Below are 18,719 nucleotides of genomic sequence, written 5' to 3' on the forward strand. Positions count from 1 at the left end.
CTGCGCGTCCGGAGCCTGTGCTCCGCAACGGGAGAGGCCCACAACAGTGAGATGCCTGCGTACCACAAAAAAAAAAAAAAAAAAAAAAAAAAAGAAGGATAAAATTTAAGCTCTGAAAACTGAAGACAGGCATCTAGGTGAGGGTAGTGTAGTTGAGATAAGTGCACAGGACTGAGATAAATTTTGACATTTTTTTCACCATTTTTGGCTGGTAAAATATGTATAACATAAAATTTGGTATTTTTTACTATTTTTAAGTATACAGTTCAGTGGTGTTAATTATATTTACAATGTTGTGAACACATTACCACTATTTCCAAAACTTTTTCATCACCCCAGACAGAAACTCCATGACCATTAAGCAACATTCTCCCTTTCTTCCCTCATTCCAGCCCCTGGTAACCTCTAATCTAGTTTCTATCTCTATGAATTTGTCTAGTGTAGGTACCTCATAGAAGTGAAATCATATAATATGTGTCCATTTTTGTCTATTTTACTTAGCATAATGTTTTCAAGATTTATTGTAGCATATGTAAGAAATTTCATTTATTTTTATGACCGAATAATTTTCCATTATATGTACATACCACATTTTACTTATCCATTCATCTGTTGATGGATGCTTGAGTTATTTACATGTTATGGCTACTGTGAATAGTCCTGTCATGAACATTGGATAAGTACAGGTAGCTGAGTTATTTTTTTTTCAGTTCTTTTGGATATATACATAGGAGTGGAATTTCTGGGTCACGTGGTAATTCTATAGTTAGCTTTTTGAGGAACTGCCAAAATGTTTTATATAGAGGCTGCACCAAATTGCATTCCCACCAGCAGAGCACCAGTGTTCTAATTTCTCCACATCTTCACCAACACTTGTTATTTTCCTTCTTTAAAAAAATTATAGACATCCTAGTAGATGTGAAGTGATATCTCACTGAAGCTTTGATTTGCATTTCCTTAATAACTAAAGATGTTGAACATCTTTCATGTGCTTATTACCCTTTGCATATATACTTTGAAGAAATGTCTATTCAAGTCCTTTGCTCATTTTTTGTGAGTTTATGTCTTTTTGTTGTTGAATTGTAAGTGTACTTTGTATATAATAAATATAAAACCCTTATCAGATGTATGATTCACAAATATTTTCTATCATCCTGTGCAATGCCATTTCATTTTCATAATAATGTACATTGATGCATAAAAGTTTATTTTAATTTTAATGAAGTGCAATTTATCTATTTTTGTTGTTGTTGTTGCTTGTGCTTTTTGTGTCACATCTAAGTATCCATTGCCAACTCTGAGATCATGAAGATTTACCCCCATGTTTTCTATTTAGCTCTTATATTTAGGTCATTGATCCATTTTGAGTTAATTTTTGTTCAAGGTGTGATATAGGGGATGGACCTAGAGACTGTCATACAGAGTGAAGTAAGGCAGAAAGAGAAAAACAAATATCGTATATTAACGCATATATGTGGAATCTGAAAAAAAATGGTATAGACAATCTTATTTACAAAGGAGTCCAAATTTATTCCTTTGCCCATGGAAATCCAGTTGCCTCTGTACCACCTGTTAAAGACACTATTCTTTCCCCCATTAAGTGAACTTGGCACCCTTGACAAAAATCAGTTGGCCATTGATGTGTGGGCTTAATTCTGGACCTCAGTTCTATTTCATTGGTCTGTATCTCTACCCTTATGCCAGTACCACACTATTTTGATTACTGCTGCTTTGCAGTAAGGTTTGAAATTGGGGGAGTGTAAGTCCTTCAATTTTATTCTTCTTTTTCAAGATCGTTTTGACTATTTGGGGCACCTTGTAATTCCAAATACGAAGTTGAGAGTCCAGCTTTTCTATTTCTTGAAAAAAAAAAGCTGCTGCAATTTTGATAAATATTGTGTTAGATCTGTAGGTCACTTTAAGAGTATTGACATCCCAACAATATTAAGTCTTCTTACCATTAAGATGGGATGTCTTTCTATTTATTTAGGTTTTCTTTAATTTCTTTTGACAATGTTTTGCATTTTCAGCATACAAGTATTTCACCTCCTTGGTTAAATTACTTTATAGATGCTATTTTTCATGAGATTGTTTTCTTAATTTCCTTTTTGAATTGTTCAACACTGGTGTATAGAGACACAACTGGTTTCTGTGTGTTGATTTTGTACACTACAACTTTGCTGAATTTCTTTATTAGCTATAGTAGCTTTCTTATAGATTCTTTAACATTTTTACGTCAGCTGTGAGTAGAAATAGTATTACTCTTTCCTTTCCAATTTGGATGACTTTTATTTCTTTTTCTTGACTAATTTCCCTGGCTAGAACTTGAAAAAAGTTCTAAAGAAGTACTATTTGATAGTCAAGTAGTGATGTCAGGTTGACATCAGAGTTTAGAGGAGAGGTCAGTTTTGGAGATATGATTTTGGGAGCCATAAGCATACAGAAAATATTGAAAGCTGTAAGAACGGGTAAGATTACCAAGGGGTAGAGCATAGAGAGAGAAGGGAAGGGAAGGGAAGGGAAGGAAAGGGAAAGAGAGGCGAGGGGAGGGGATGGGAGAGGAGGGGAGGGGAGAGGCGAGAAGAAGTGCCATTTGTCTGATTACTACAGGCTTGTCAACATTCACAGCCTACCAGGCACCTCGATATCACACTGTTTTGTTTCTTACTAGCTTGTGACCTTAGGTGAGTTCACTTCACTTCTCTGACTCTGCTAGCTCATCTGTAAAATGGGAAAATAAAAATTGTTCCACCTTAGTTCCAAGGAATATGTTTAGCTTTCAGACAAAGACACAGCTTTACCAACCCCTTGGGATAGGAACAGAATGTCACCCCAGAGGGTTCCTGGTGTTGCTACAGTCTTAGGAGAGCATGGCTCAGCAAGACTACAAATAGAGTAAACGGGACGTGGAATTCTCATTTACTGATCTGTCCTTGAAATACTGTGCCACCCTCCTACACACCCTAAAACCTGTCATTTGAAAGACAGACTACATCAGTCAAACACATGGAGTAGGTACTTGAACGTCACAAAGGGCAGCATGTACCAGCATAAGTGGAACACTTCATCATTTGCAGTCAGAATCCTCAAAGAGCCACAGCTGTGAAGCCAGTGTGACTGCCTGAGAATGGAGCTACCATGCTGCTCTTTCCCCAATGAGCCATCAGGAAGTGGACCCTGGAGCCAGAAGTGGCAGGAGGTGGAATGTACTCAAGGCCAGTCTGGAAGAGTATCAGGTCCAGTGATCTGCAGAGATACTGACAAGGTCACTTTAACCGTCACAACAGAATACCATTCCTCTTTCAGAAAAAGGCCAGGAATTTCTTTTTGTAGAGAAGTTACTCCAAGGCAGCTTGGATTTCTCTAAATGAGCTCATACCTAGGCTCTGTACCATACTTCTTCAACAACTAGGGTCACTCACATCAAGACAAGGTAATTAAACCATATGCTTCAAGTGGCAAGCATGCTCATTGTCACCTGCTCTAGATCCCCAAAGGATCTAGATTGTTGATCAATACGATATTAGTGATGATAATGGGCCAATACTACTTCTGACAATACCTCCTATTTTAAGCAGTCTACCTTGTTTCAGGCATTTTGTGAATTATATCTCAAATTTTCAATATAACCCTGTGAAGGAGGTACTATTATTATCTCCTTTTTAGAAATAAGGATACTAAGGATCAGAGAAGTGATTTTCCTAAGGTCCACATCTAGTGGCATAAGTGGGCCTTCGATCACCTGATTCCAAAATCTAGATTCCTTCCACTATTCCTCACTGCCTCCCCTCCCTCTTCCTCTGATCTGCTGGATCTTCCATATCCCCAGGCCAAGTCCCTTCCTCCAAGCCTGTTTGTGCTATGAGAACAGAAGGAGAGAAATTAGGAATAAACTCCACCTCATTGCTGGGTATCCTGCAGTCCAAGGTCCAAGCCCAAGTGCCATGATAAGCTTCCAGATAGTGCCCAGTGACCTTGGGGCCATCCTTGGTGGAACTTGCAGCACACCTTGATATGGGTACTGGTGGTAGCTGAAACTCTGTGCCCTCTCTGAAATTCTGAGGATTTAAAACTGAATAAAAACCGTGTTTTGCAAAGGGTAGTCTTCATTAGAATGTTAGTCAGTCAATCCTCAATGCTTACGAAAGAAAGATCCTGAAATTGAAGAAGGCATCCCCTCTCTCCCTATAACAGTCCTGTCTTTCAATTGTTAATTGGAGAAGACAACATGTTACTAGCCTGGGAGCAGTGAGGCTCTAGCATCTGGGCAGTGCTCTGGCCAGCCCTGGGGAAACCATTAGTAAAATAGATCCTGACCTGGACTAAAGATGCTGAGGAGCCCTGCTGGGCTGGAAGGCTCTCATCTCCAACCTGTAGGGGCATGATGAGGCCTCTGAGATTCTACGATCCCCACTTCTCAGAGTGCTTAAGCCTCCTCCCTTCTCTCTGGGCTTGGGGTTGGAGAGGGTAAGAGTAATGTGATCTGTGGTCAAGAGACATGAAGTCAGAGGCTGGGGCGGGGCGTGTATTGGATCTCTCCTTCTGTATTAGTATTGATATCACCAGTACATGTGTCGAGCTCCTTTGAAAGACTGAGAGAGCCTTGCAACTCACTGATTACTCATTGCAGCACGAGAGTGCTCAGCACCAGGCCTGGCACAAAGTAAGATCCTCATAAATACTCATTGGCTTGAATGCTTTGAATAGAGTTTGGGGGCTGGCATACATTCTCCGTTCCCCACAGGACCACTGAGCTTTGGCTCAGAGGAAAAGGAAGTACTCACTCTTCCCAAGTTGGCTACCGGTTGCTGCCATTTCACTGACTGCAGTCCCCAGCATGTAGGCAAGGAGCCTGCCTGCTGTCTAAGTTTTCCAGACTGCTTTCTTGGTTGGTGGGCCTCAGACTCCACAGGCCCAGCACTGTTCCCCAAATCCAGGCAGGTGTGCCCCGTCACAAGGATTTGGGTCAGGGTCCCAGTGAAAGGCATCTGCAATTTGGGAAAATGGTCTCCAGGGAGTGAGGGATTGGGCAAGTGAGGGGAAGGGAAATAGTGAGGAGGAAGGGATCACAGGGGAAAGAGGCAAGAGAAGAAAGGATGGTTCTTTGAGATCTGAGAGCTGTGAAAATCAATTCAAGGCAAAGTGCCCAGCCCTGAGATTTTTCAACTTGATTTAGCTACAGAATTCTTACTCTGTGAATGGAGGGCTCAGAATGCAGAACAGATATAAGTGGAATGTGACATTCAGCTCCCTGCCTGCTTGAGCTCCTTCTTCCTGCTCTTACCCTCCCCCACACAAGCCCCACCCTTGGCAGCCCCTAGGGCTCCAGTTTAAGACTTTCTGACCCAGGTCAAGGTGGGAAAACTGAGGTTCAGAAAGGTGTAGAAATTTCCTCCCAGTCGTCTCCACAAGGCAGAGACAAAAAGGGGCAAGAGGGTACTGTGGGTTCACAAGTATAATGCACTGAATCCTGGGAGGTCCTGACAGTGGCCTTGCTACTGTGGCTTAATGCAGGACTGCCCTGTACAGGATGAGCACCCCAGCCCCAGCCTCTATCCCAAAGGAGTACAGTTCAATTCAAAGATCAGTTGGACATGTACCGTGAGGATGTCCCAAGGCATTTCTTGAAGCCTGGGAGCCACATCCAAGTCGGAAGCTCAGCAGGCTTGCCCAGGTTTGGGAAGAGTTTGTGTTTGACATTGTTTTCTTTTTCTTTTTTATTGAAGTATAGTTGATTTATAATGTTGTGTTAGTTTCAGGTGTCCAGCACAGTGACTCAGTTATATATATATAAAATTTTTTTCAGATTCTTTTCCCTTGTAGGTTATTACAAAATATTGAGTATAGTTCCCTGTGCTATACAGGAAGTTCTTATTGTTTATCTATTTTATACATAGTAGGTAATCAGCCATGTGAGGAGTTGGGAGAAGAGTTTTCCAGGCAAATAAAATATTATGTGCAAAGGCTGTAAGCAGGGAAAGAACTTCCCTTATCCAAGGCAAGAGTAACCAAATAGGGTGTATGCTTCACCAGCTCTGGGGCTCTGACCGAGGGGGAAGCATAGGCTGAGACAAACTGTCCACTTGGGATCCTGCAACCACTGTGAATCTCAGCACTCCAGCATGCGCCTCATTTCTCAACTCCTTCCCTTCTCTCTCACTGTAGGACAGAGGGCTTCAGCATTGCCCCCTCTCTCCTCTCTCAGGAAAGCCTTGCAGCACCAGCAACCAGCTGCTCCAGGCCTCCTATGAGCATCCCCATTCCTCTCTCTTGCTCCTCATCCTGGATGGAGCTGTGTGCTTTGGCCTTGCAGAGGGAGACTGAGCCTGCTAACAGAAAGTTTCAGAAGTGTGGGGTGAGAAGAAGCAGAAAGGACTTCCACGTATTGGGAAAGAGTCTCTATGTGCATCTGGATTTCCCTGTCCATTATGCACACTGTATCTACAGACAGAGCTGACACTACTCAGGAATGATATTGGACCCACCATGATGCATTCACTGTACTTGGAAACTCCCACGGTTGCTATGTCCATTGGCAGAAATCCAAGTCTGACTCCCAGAAGTTCATGAAATCAATAACCAGAACACCAACTCATGGCAGGAAACAAGCACACTACACATTTTGACCCACCTAGGCATTCCTCCATACCACCATGTCTACTGTCCTTCTCCTTCCCCTCTCACCTATTCATCACCATGCAGTGTAAGGAGCACCAAGCCAACCATCCAGAAGCTAAAGCTGTATCCTTGGCTTTGCCCACTGACCAAGTGACTGGCTTGGTGACTGGGCAAGGCATTTCAACACATTCATTGAGTAACTGCTATGAGCCAAACACTAAGCTGGCATCTCCTGGCTTTTACTCTGTAAAATGAGAACAATATTACCCATCTTATTAGGCTGTCAATGATATTATATTAATACCAGTTTACAGAGTGTTTGAATTTTCCCACCTACTCTGTAATGTAAGAATTTAAATGTTGTAAATTTCATTCTAAGCACTGCTTTAACTACATCATCCAGATTTTTTTTAAATCAGATGTATTGAGGAATAATTTACATAAAATGAATCCTTATTAGGTATACAGTTTGACAATGTCTAACAAATTCGTATGTGCCCATAACACCACAAAAGTAAAGATATAGAACATTCTCATCATGCCAGAAAGTTCCCTCCTGCCCCTTTGGAATAAATGTGACCCACTCCAACCCTTGGCAACTATTTATCTCCTTTCTGTAACTATAAAGTAGTAGTTATTTCCCAGAATTTTACGCAAATGGAATCATAGAGTAAGTGCTCTTTTGTGTTTGACTTCTTTCACTTAGCATAACGTGGATTGATGCAGGTGTGGCTGTTATCAGTAGTTCATTCTTTTATATTGCTGACTAGCATCCTATATTACAGATTTGCCAAATTTTGTTTGTCCGCGCACCAGTTGATGGGCAGCTAATCACCTCCAATTTTGCTATTATAAATAATGCTTCTATTAACATTCACAAACAAGTTTTTGTGTAGACTTATGGTTTTATTTTTTCTTGAGTAAATACTTAGGACTGGAATTGCTGGCTCACATAATATGTATACAAATACACTAATCTTTAACAAATCTATTGACCTGTTGCTGGACATGTGAGTTGTTTCTAGTTTTCAGCTCTTGTGAATGAAGCTTCTATGAACATTCATGTGGACATATGTTTTGATTTCTCTATGAGAAACATCTACAAGTAAAACTGCTGACTCACATGATAAATGTATGCTAAACATTATGAGAAAGTGGTAAATTCTTTTCCAAAGTGTCTGTACCATTTACATTTCCACTTGCAATGCATAAAAGTTCTAGTTGGTCCACATTCTCAACAGCACTTGGTGTGCCTGTCCTGGTGTCCTCAGTCTTTTTATTTTTGTTGTTGTTTTAATCATTTTTTTAGGTGTGTGGTAGTACCTTGTAATTTTAATTTGCATTTCCCTAATGACTGAGCATCTTTTCAAGAACTTACAGATTATTCATATATTTTATTTTGTGATGTGAGCTGTTCGAATCATTTACCCATTTATAATTGGATTGTTTTTCTTATTATTACTGAATTTTTATAGAGTTATTTATAGTCTCTGAATACAAGTCCTACATCAAATATATGTGCTGTGAACATCTCCTCCCACTCTATAGCTTGTCTTTTCATTTTCTAAATGATGTCTTTTGAAGAGCACATGGTTTTAATTTTGAAGAAGTCCAAATTATCAATTGTTTATGGCTTGTGGGTTTTGTGTCCTAATTAAGAAAATTGCGTATAACCCAAGGTCAAAAAGATTTTCTCCTAAGTTTCATAATTTCAGCTTTTATGTTAAAGTCTATGATCCATGTCACATTAATATTCATGACTGGCATGAGGTAAGGGCCAAGGTTACTTTTTTTCCATATCAGATATCCAGTTGTTCTGGCACCATTTGTTGAAAGAAATTATCCTTTCCCAACTCAGTTACCTTGGCACCTTTGTCAAAAATGATTAAAAAGAATGAAATAATGCCATTCGCAGCAACATGGATGGACCCAGGGGTTATCATACTAAGTGAAGTAAGTCAGACAGAGAAAGACAAATATCATATGATATCACATATATGTGGAATCTAAAATATGACACAAATGAACTTATTTACTAAGTTCACAGACTTAGAGAACAAACTTAGAGTTACCGGGGGGAGGGTGGGAGGGAGGGATAATTAGGGAGTTTGGGATTGACATGTACACACTGCTGTATATAAAATAGATAACCAACAAGGACCTACTGTATAGCAGCAGGGAACTCTGCTCAGTGGTCTGTAATAGCCTAAATGGGAAAAGAATTTGAAAAAGAATAGATACATGTATATGTATAACTGAATTACTTTGCTGTACACCTGAAACTAACAGAACACTGTTAATCAACTATACCCCAATATAAAATAAAAATTAAAATAAATAAACAAATGGGAAAAATCAATATATCTATTTTTGGGCTCTCTATTGTAATATTGTGATTTATAATAAAAATTGTAATTTGGTCTTCTTTCCTATTCCTGGCACAAAACTCCTAAAACCCTTGGAATTTCCTAAGTGATAAAAGAAATAAAGGTGTCTTTTGTTATTCATAACAAACCCCTTTCAACACTGCTGAGTTTCCTTTGCTGTGCAGAAGCTTTTTAGTTTGATATAGTCCCATTTGTATGTTTTTGCTTTTGTTTCCCTTGCCTAAGGAGACATACCCAGAAAGATATTGCTAAGACTGATTTCCAAGAGTGTACTGTCTATTTTTCTTTTACAAATTTTATGGTTTCAGTCCTTACATTCATTCTTTAATCCACTTTGAGTTGATTTTGTGTGTAATGTGAGATAGTAGACTAATTTCTTTCATTTGCATGTGGCTGTTCAGTTTTCCCAACACCATTTATTGAATAGAATATTCTTTCTCCATTGTATTCTTTGTTGTAAGTTAACTGTCCATACATGTATGGGCTTATTACTGGGCTCTCAACTCTGTTCCATTAATCAATGTTTCTGTTTTTCTGCCAGTACCATGCTGTTTTGATTATGACAGCTTTGTAATATAATTTGAAATCAGGGAGTGTGATACCTCCAGCTTTGTTCTTTTTTCTTGAGATTACTTTGGCTATTAAGGGTCTTTAATAGTTTCATATAAATTTGAGAAATTTTTGTTCTATTTCTGTGAAAAATGTCACTGTGATTTTGATAAGGATTGCATAGAATCTGTAGATTACTTTAGGTAATAAATGTATTTTAACAATGTTAGTTCTTCCAACACATGAGAACTGAATATCTTTCCATTTCTTTGTGTCTTCTTTAATTTCTTTCAGCAATATTTTATAGTTTTAGAGTACAGGTCTTTTGTCTCCTTGTTTAAATCTATTACTAGGGATTTTATTCTTTTGATATGACCATAAATGGAATTGTTTTCTTAATTTCTCCTCCTGCTATTTCACTGTTAGTGTATGCAAATGCAACAGATATTTGTATATTGCTTTTGAAACCTGCAACTTTAAAGTATTCTTTTATTATTTCTAATAGCTTTTTGGTGGAAGCTTTAGGGTTTTCTGTATATAAAAATTATGTCATCCACAAATAGTGCCAGTTTTACTTCTTTCTTTCCAGTTTGGATGCCTTTTATTTCTTTTTCTTGCCTAGTTGCTCCGAGTAGGTGTATGTTCTTTATAGATTCTAATTAACAGAGTGAGGAAGTTCCCTTCTATTCATAGTTACCTGAGAGGCTATTTTGTTTATTGTTAAACATGACTGGGTTTTACACTGTATCAAATTAATTTCCTGCATCCATTTATATGATCATATTTTGTTTACTCCAGTAATATGGTGAGTTACATGGATTGATATTCAAATATTAAGCCAACTTTGTATTCCCAGATGAATTCCACTTGGTCTTGATATATCATCTTTTTAAATATATTGCTATATTTGACTTAATATTTTGTTAAGCATTTTTGAATCTATGTTCATGAGAGATATTGGTCTATAGTTTTGCTTTCTTATAATGTTTTCACTTACAGAATCAGGTTAATACTGAGTTCATAAAAAGTTTTGGGAAGTGTTTCCTCTTCCATTATTTTCTGGGAGTTGAAATAGCATTTGCCTTTCTTCCTTGAATATTTGATAGAATTCATTAACAAAACATCTGAGCTAGGAGTTTTCATAGTGGGAAGGCTTTAAATTATGAAGTTAATTAATTTAATTAACATAAGGTTATCCATATTTTCTTCTGCCTTTTGTTCCATTTTTGCAATGTGTCTCTGTCAAAGATTTTGTCGAACTTGTTGAATTTATTGGCATAAAGTTGTTCATAACATTCTCTTATTATCCTTTTAATATTTGGAGAATCTGTAGTAGTCACCTTTTTCATTCTGATATTGCTAATTGAGGTCTTATCTCATTTTTCTTGATTAGTATAGCTAGAGGTTCCTCAATTTTATTAATCTTTTAAAATCATCATTTAGTTTAATTAATTTTTTTCTGTTTTGTGTTCATTTTCTAATTTATTGATTTTCACTATCTGTAGTATTTCCCTATATATATATACTATACACACACACACACAAAATCTGGGTTTAATACACTCTCCTCTTCCCCTCCTCCTCCTCTTCATCATTCCTCTTCTTTTCTTGAAGTAAAAGCTAAAACATAGATTTTAGACCATTCGTCTTTGCTAATATAAGTATTTGAAGCTATGGATTTCCCTGTCAGCACTTCTTTAGCACATCCCACAATTTTGATATACTGTATTTTTGTTATCATTTAATCCAAAATACTTTACAATTTCTTATGTAATTTCTTTATTGTCACATGGATTACTTGGAAGTGGTTGTTAATTTCCAAATAGTTAAGGATTTTTAAGATCTCTTTTAGTTCTTGATTTTTAGTTTAGTTCCATTGTGGTCAGAGGACACACTCTGAAATTATGGTCTTTCTTAGCAAACATACAATGTGTACTTGAGAAAAGTGTACATTCTACAATTGTTGCTGGCTGTATGCTAGATGCATACACATTAAGGATTATTGTGTGTTCTTGATTAATTGACAATGTTATTGTTGTGACTACCCTTCTTTCTATGGAAATTCTTCTTATATTTAAACCTACTTTGTCTGATAGCAATATAGCCACACCAGGTTTATGTTTAGCAGTTGCATGGTTTATTTCTTCTGCCCTATTACATTCAACCAATCTGTGTCTTTACATTTAAACTGCATTTCTTGTAAATAGCCTAAAATTGGGTCTTTGATTGTTCATGCATTCTTATAATTTCTTACTTTTATGGGGAATTTTTCAACTATTTACATTCAGAACATTATTGATATGATTATGTTTAAGTATACCATATTGTTATCTCCTTTCTATTTCTCCCATCTGTTCTTTCTTCCCCTAAACCTTCTTTCCTGCTTTTTTATGTTTTTTTTTTAACATTCCACATCTCCACTATTGGCCTCTTTTTCCAACTCTTTATTGTGAATTTTTAAAAACTTGCAGTAAAGTAGAAATAATTTAACAATGAACACACAGGTTACCATCACCTAGTTTCTACCATTATGATTTTACTATATTTGCACATACCTATCACATACCTATCCATCCCTCAATCCATTAGTTAATCCAGGTTTTTTGGGGGAGGCACAATGCAAAATTAATTACAGACATCAGTACACTTCCCACAAAATACTTCAGCAGCCATATCACATAAAATAAAAAGTTCAGAGCTTTTTATTTTTATATAAATGTATATGAAATGAAATGCTCAAATCTTTAGTATTTGTTCTCTGGTTTTTAACAAATGAATACACCTAAATGATATAAATGAATATCAAAATACAGAATATCATCATCTTCCCAGAAAGTTTCCTCATGAGTCTTCCCAGTTAATCCCCACACTATCCACCCTAATTTGATTTTTTTCTATAAAAATTAGTTTTGCTTGTTTGAGAGTTATATAATAGGTATCCTATAGTATGTAATCTTTCATGTAAGGCTTCTTTCACTGAGCATGCTATTTTGAGATTAACCCAAGTCATTGCATGTATCAGCAATTCATTCCTTTTTATTTCTGAGTAGTATTACATTGTTTGACTGTATCGCAGCTTTTTAATCCATTCTTCTTTTGAAGGACACCTGGGTTGTTTTCGATTTTTAGCTATTATGAATAAAACTGCTATTAACAATTTTGTACAAGTTATTGCAATACTTGGTGGTGTATGAGTCTTTTTAGTTTACCCATTCTGGTGGGTGTGTATCTCATTGCGGTTTTAATTTGCATTTGCCTGATTACAGATGATGTTGAATACTTTTCATGTGCCTTTTAATAATTCTTATGTCTCCTTTTGTGAAGTGAGTGCTCAAATATTTTGTTCTTACAATTAGATTGCTTGTCTTCTTATTATTGAGTTGTAGGATGTCAATATATACTGGCTATCAGATATTTTTTCATATAATTGTTGTGTGACTATATTTTCCTTATGTGACTTGCATACTTATTTTCTACATGGTTTCTTTTGATAATCAGAAAATTTTAATTTGGATGAAGTCTAATTCATGATTGTTTTCTCCTTTTATAGTATTGCTTTCTTTGATGTATGTAAGAAACATTTGCCTTCCACCAAGTCACAAAGATGTTTTTCTTTTTTTTTCTAAAAGTTTTAGGGTTTTAACTTTTTCATTTAAGTTAATAATCCATTTAAAGTTAAGTTTTATGTATGGTGTCAGGTTGGTGGTTGAAATTCATTTTTTCCCATATGGCTATCCAGTTATGCTAGCACTATTTGTTGGGGAAAAAAACCAAAACAAAACAAAAAGAGACATGTACCACAATGTTCATTGCAGCACTATTTACAATAGCCAGGACATGGAAGCAACCTAAGTGTCCATCGACAGATGAATGGATAAAGAAGATGTGGCATATATATACAATGGAATATTAGCCATAAAAAGAAACGAAATTGAGTTATTTGTAGTGAGGTAGATGGACCTATAGTCTGTCATACAGAGTGAAGTAAGTCAGAAAGAGAAAAACAAATACTGTATGTTAACACATATATATGGAATCTAAAAAAAAATAAAATGGTTCTGATGAACCTAGGGGCAGGACAGGAATAAAGGAATAAAGATGCACATGTAGAGAATGGACTTGAGGACACGGGGAGAGGGAAGGGTAAGCTGGGATGAAGTGAGGGAGTAGCATTGACATATATACACTACCAAATGTAAAATAGATAGCTAGTAGGAAGCAGCCGCATAGCACAGGGAGATCAGCTTGGTGCTTTGTGACCACCTAGAGGGGTGGGACAGGGAGGGTGGGAGGGAGGCTCAAGAGGGAGGGAATATGGGGATATATGTATGCATATGGCTGGTTCACTTTGCTGTACAACAGAGAGTAACATCACCTGATACCAAAACCAGATGAAGATGTCACAAAGAAAGTTTCAGGCCAATATCACTGATGAATATAGATGCAAAAATCCTCAACAAAATACTAGCAAACAGAATCCAACAACACATTAAAAGGATCATACACCGTGAACAAGTGAGATTTATCCCAGAGATGCAAGAATTCTTCAACATATGCAAATCAATCAATGTGATACACCATATTAACAAATTGAAGAGTAAAAACCATATGATCATCTCAATAGATGCAGAAAAAACTTTTGACAAAATTCAACATTCATTTATGATAAAAACTCTCCAGAAAGTGGGCATAGAGGGAACCTACCTCAACATAATAAAGGCCATATACGACAAACCCACAGCAAACATCATTCTCAATGGTGAAAAACTGAAAGCATTTCCTCTAAGATCAGGAACAAGACAAGGATGTCCACTCTCACCACGATTATTTAACATAGCTTTGGAAGTCCTAGCCACAGCAATCAGAGAAGAAAAAGAAATAAAAAAGAATACAAATTGGAAAAGAAGAAGTAAAGCTGTCACTGTTTGCAGATGACATGATACTATACATAGAGAATCCTAAAGATGCCACCAGAAAACTGCTAGAGCTTATCAATAAATTTGGTAAAGGAGCAGGATACAAAATTAATGCACAGAAATCTCTTGCATTCCTATACACTAATGATGAAAAATCTGAAAGAGAATTTAAGGAAACACTCCCATTTACCATTGCAACAAAAAGAGTAAAATACCTAGGAATAAACCTACCTATGGAGACAAAAGACCTGTATGCAGAAAACCATAAGACACTGATGAAAGAAATTAAAGATAATACCAACAGATGGAGAGATATACCATGTTCTTAGATTGTAAGAATCAATATTGTGAAAATGACTATACTACCCAAAGCAATCCACAGATTCAATGCAATCCCTATCAAATTACCAATGGCATTTTTTATAGAACTAGAACAAAAAATGTTAAAATTTGTATGGTGACACAAAAGACCCCAAATAGCCAAAGCAGTCGTGAGGGAAAAAAACGGAGCTGGGGGAATCAGACTCCCTGACTTCAGACTATACTACAAAACTACAGTAGTCAAGACAATATGGTACTGGCACAAAACAGAAATATAGATAAATGGAACAGGATAGAAAGCTCAGAGATAAACCCATGCACCTATGGTCAACTAATCTAAGACAAAAGAGGCAAGGATATACAATGGATAAAAGACAGTCTCTTCAATAAGTTTTGCTGGGAAAACTGGACAGCTACATGTAAAAGAATGAAATTAGAACACTCCTTAACACCATACACAAAAATAAACTCAAAATGGATTAGAGACCTAAATGTAAGACTGGGCACTATAAAACTCTTAGAGGAAAACATAGGCAGAACACTCTTTGACATAAATCACAGCAAGATCTTTTTTGATCCACCTCCTAGAGTAATGGAAATAACAACAAAAATAAACAAATGGGACCTAATGAAACTTCAAAGCTTTTGCACAGCAAAGGAAACCATAAACAAGATGAAAAGACAACCCTCAGAATGGGAGAAAATATTTGCAAATGAATCACTGGAGAAAGGATTCATCTCCAAAATATATAAACAGCTCATGAAACTCAATATTAAAGAAACAAACAACCCAATCCAAAAATGGGCAGAAGACCTAAATAGACATTTCACCAAAGAAGACATACAGATGGCCAAGAAGCACATGAAAAGCTGCTCAACATCCCTAATTATTAGAGAAATGCAAATCAAAACTACCATGAAGTATCACCTCACACCAGTTAGAATGGGCATCATCAGAAAATCTACAAGCAACAAATGCTGGAGAGGGTGTGGAGAAAAGGGAACGCTCTTGCACTGTTTGTGGGAATGTAAATTGAAACAACCACTATGAAGAACAGTATGGAGGTTCCTTAAAAAACTAAAACTAGAATTACCATATGATCCAGGAATCCCACTACTGAGCATATACCCAGAGAAAACCATAATTCAAAAAGACACATGCACCCCAATATTCACTGCAGCACTCTTTACAATAGCCAGGTCATGGAAGCCACCTAAATGCCCATCAACAGACGAATGGATAAAGAAGATGTGGTACATATATTCAATGGAATATTACTCAGCCATGAAAAGGAATGAAATTGGGTCATTTGTAGAGACGTGGATGCATCTACAGACTGTCATGCAGAGTGAAGTAAGTCAGAAAGAGAAAAACAAATATCATGAATTAAGGCATACATGTGGAACCTAGAAAATGGTACAGATGAACTGGTTTGCAGAGCAGAAATTGAGACACAGAAGTAGAGAAAATACGTATGGACACCAAGGGAGGAAAGCGGTGGGTGGTGGGGGTGGGGGTGTGATGGATTGGGAGAGTGGGATTGACATGTATATGCTGATGTGTATAAAATGGATGACTAATAAGAAAAAATTAAAAAATTAAAAATAAATATAAAAAATTGCATGTCCATACTTTGATGAGTTTGGACATATGCATACATCTGTGATAGTACTACCATATGATCCAGTGATCCCACCCCTGGGTATTTTCCCAAATAATTTAAATCAGTATCTCAAAGAGATACCTGCACTTCCATGTTCAGAGTAGCACTAGTCACAGGAGCCAAGATATGGAAACAACCCAAAAGTCCACTGAGAGATAAATGAATGAAGAAAATATGGTTTATACATATAATGGAAAAAATAAGGAAAAGAGCCTTAAAAAATAAGGAAATTCTGCCACTTGCCACTTGACAAGATGGATGAACCTGAAGGACATTATGCTAAGTGAAATAAGCCGATCACAAAAGGACATGGAAGGCTTTCACTTCTATGAGGAATCTAAAATAGTCAAACTCATACATGCAGAGAATAGAATGATGGCTGCCAGAACTTATGGTAGGGGGAAATGGAGAACTGTTGGTCAATGAATGTAAGGTTAAAATTATACAATATGAATAAGCTCTTGAGATCTGCTGTACAACAAAGCACCTATAGTTAAAGATATGGTACTGTGCGCATAAAATTTGTTAAGAGCATAGAACTCCTATTCAATGTTCTTGAAACAAAGGAAGGAAGGAAGGAAGAAGGAATGAGGAAAGAAAGGAGGGAAGGAGGGAGGGAAATAGAAAGGGAGAGAGAGAAGAGTCTTGATGCTAATTTCTTGAATATCAAAACCCAGACCTGAAGCTCTCAGGTTGGAGAGAGGTAACCAATGGCAACCAAAGCCACCATCCATTCTCTCCCAAATGACATTTTATGTCCAAGCTAAATGCCTTCCACTTAAAAGGTACAGTCTAATTTGGGGGCTGACAATGACATTGGCCATCACATTGCTTAAAATCTTCCCAACAATACAAACATTATTAGTGCAAGCATGGAACAGATAAAAATGTTATAGGCAGCTGAATGGCTAATGGGGAGGACATTGAAGCTCAAAGCACCAAGTGCATCCCCACAGGCAATCAGCCAATCTAGGAAAACACTGGGCTCATACCCTCACCATAGCACTAATGTAGTCCTTCCTGGAATCAGTAATAGCCCAGCACTAATGGCTACAAAAAGGACCATACTGTCTCCCCAGTCATTAATTCCCAGAAAAAGGACTGCACTGAACTCATTACTGCTTTAACACACTCATCAGATGAAATGTACAAGTTAACCTCCTCAGAGGGATGCAGTAATCTGAGCACATGAGCTCAGTCCTCTTCCCTGGCCCCACTCCGGAAGCCCTCTCTCTGGCAGCAACTGTCAATTCTTTGCTAGGAAGCTGCCTAGACCTACCTGACGACATCTCTGTCCATATTGTCAGGTTCTTTGCTGACCACTTGCTTAGAGACTCAGCTATCTGAGAGGGAAAGAGGCCAGACACAGGGAGAAAGAGGAGTTGTCAGGTTCTTTGCTGACCACTTGCTTAGAGACTCAGCTATCTGAGAGGGAAAGAGGCCAGACACAGGGAGAAAGAGGAGTTGGTACAAAGATGTTGCTGTTGCTTCTATTACTGCCAATGAGAAGAAGGAAGATGTGTTTTAATAACAACAGTGAGTAACCATGTGTGGATTACACATAGTATGTCAGGCTCTATGGAGGAATTTTAAAACATATGATCTCCTTTGATCCTAACCAAAATACTATTATTAACCTCATTTGACAGATGAGGAAACAGAGGCAAGGAAGGTAAATAAATTACCCAAGATCACATAGCTAGTAAGTGGCTTGGCCAGAATTAGAATGCAAATCCCTGACCCCGAGTTCATGCCTCTTTCCACTGGACCACAGCTATCAATATTCATCCTATGTAGTGTCTGTGGGGACTATTCAAAGTCAAGCAACACACTAGGACAATAATTATAGCTCCCATTGTGTAAGTGCCTCCTAGAGATAAGGCCATTCATAACCATGGTCTCAGGGGCCTCCCTCAGCTCTTGCTTTGGAGCCTAAGTGGTACTGCCAGTGGGATGGCTACTCTTAGTGACATCATGACACCCAACACCACCATCCTCCATCCTCTTACTAGAAACTGCCTCTCTGCTTGTCTATCAAATTAATTTCTTTCTATCTCTAGACCTCCATCAACAGCTGCTGTGGAGAAAGCAGTGCAGTGGAGCTGGGGCAGGGGATGGGTAGTGGGGAAAGAACACTGTCAGTATGGAACTTGGGAAGGTTGAAAGATTTTTCCTTTGGTTTGGGAAGTTAGGCTGTTTGTCCAAGGCCTCTCAGCCCCTGTGGCTTCCCTATCATGGAAATTAGTTGGCTTGTACAGAATTGC

Source organism: Pseudorca crassidens, chromosome X (assembly GCF_039906515.1).
Source record: "Pseudorca crassidens isolate mPseCra1 chromosome X, mPseCra1.hap1, whole genome shotgun sequence".
Classification (NCBI taxonomy): Eukaryota; Metazoa; Chordata; class Mammalia; order Artiodactyla; family Delphinidae; genus Pseudorca; species Pseudorca crassidens.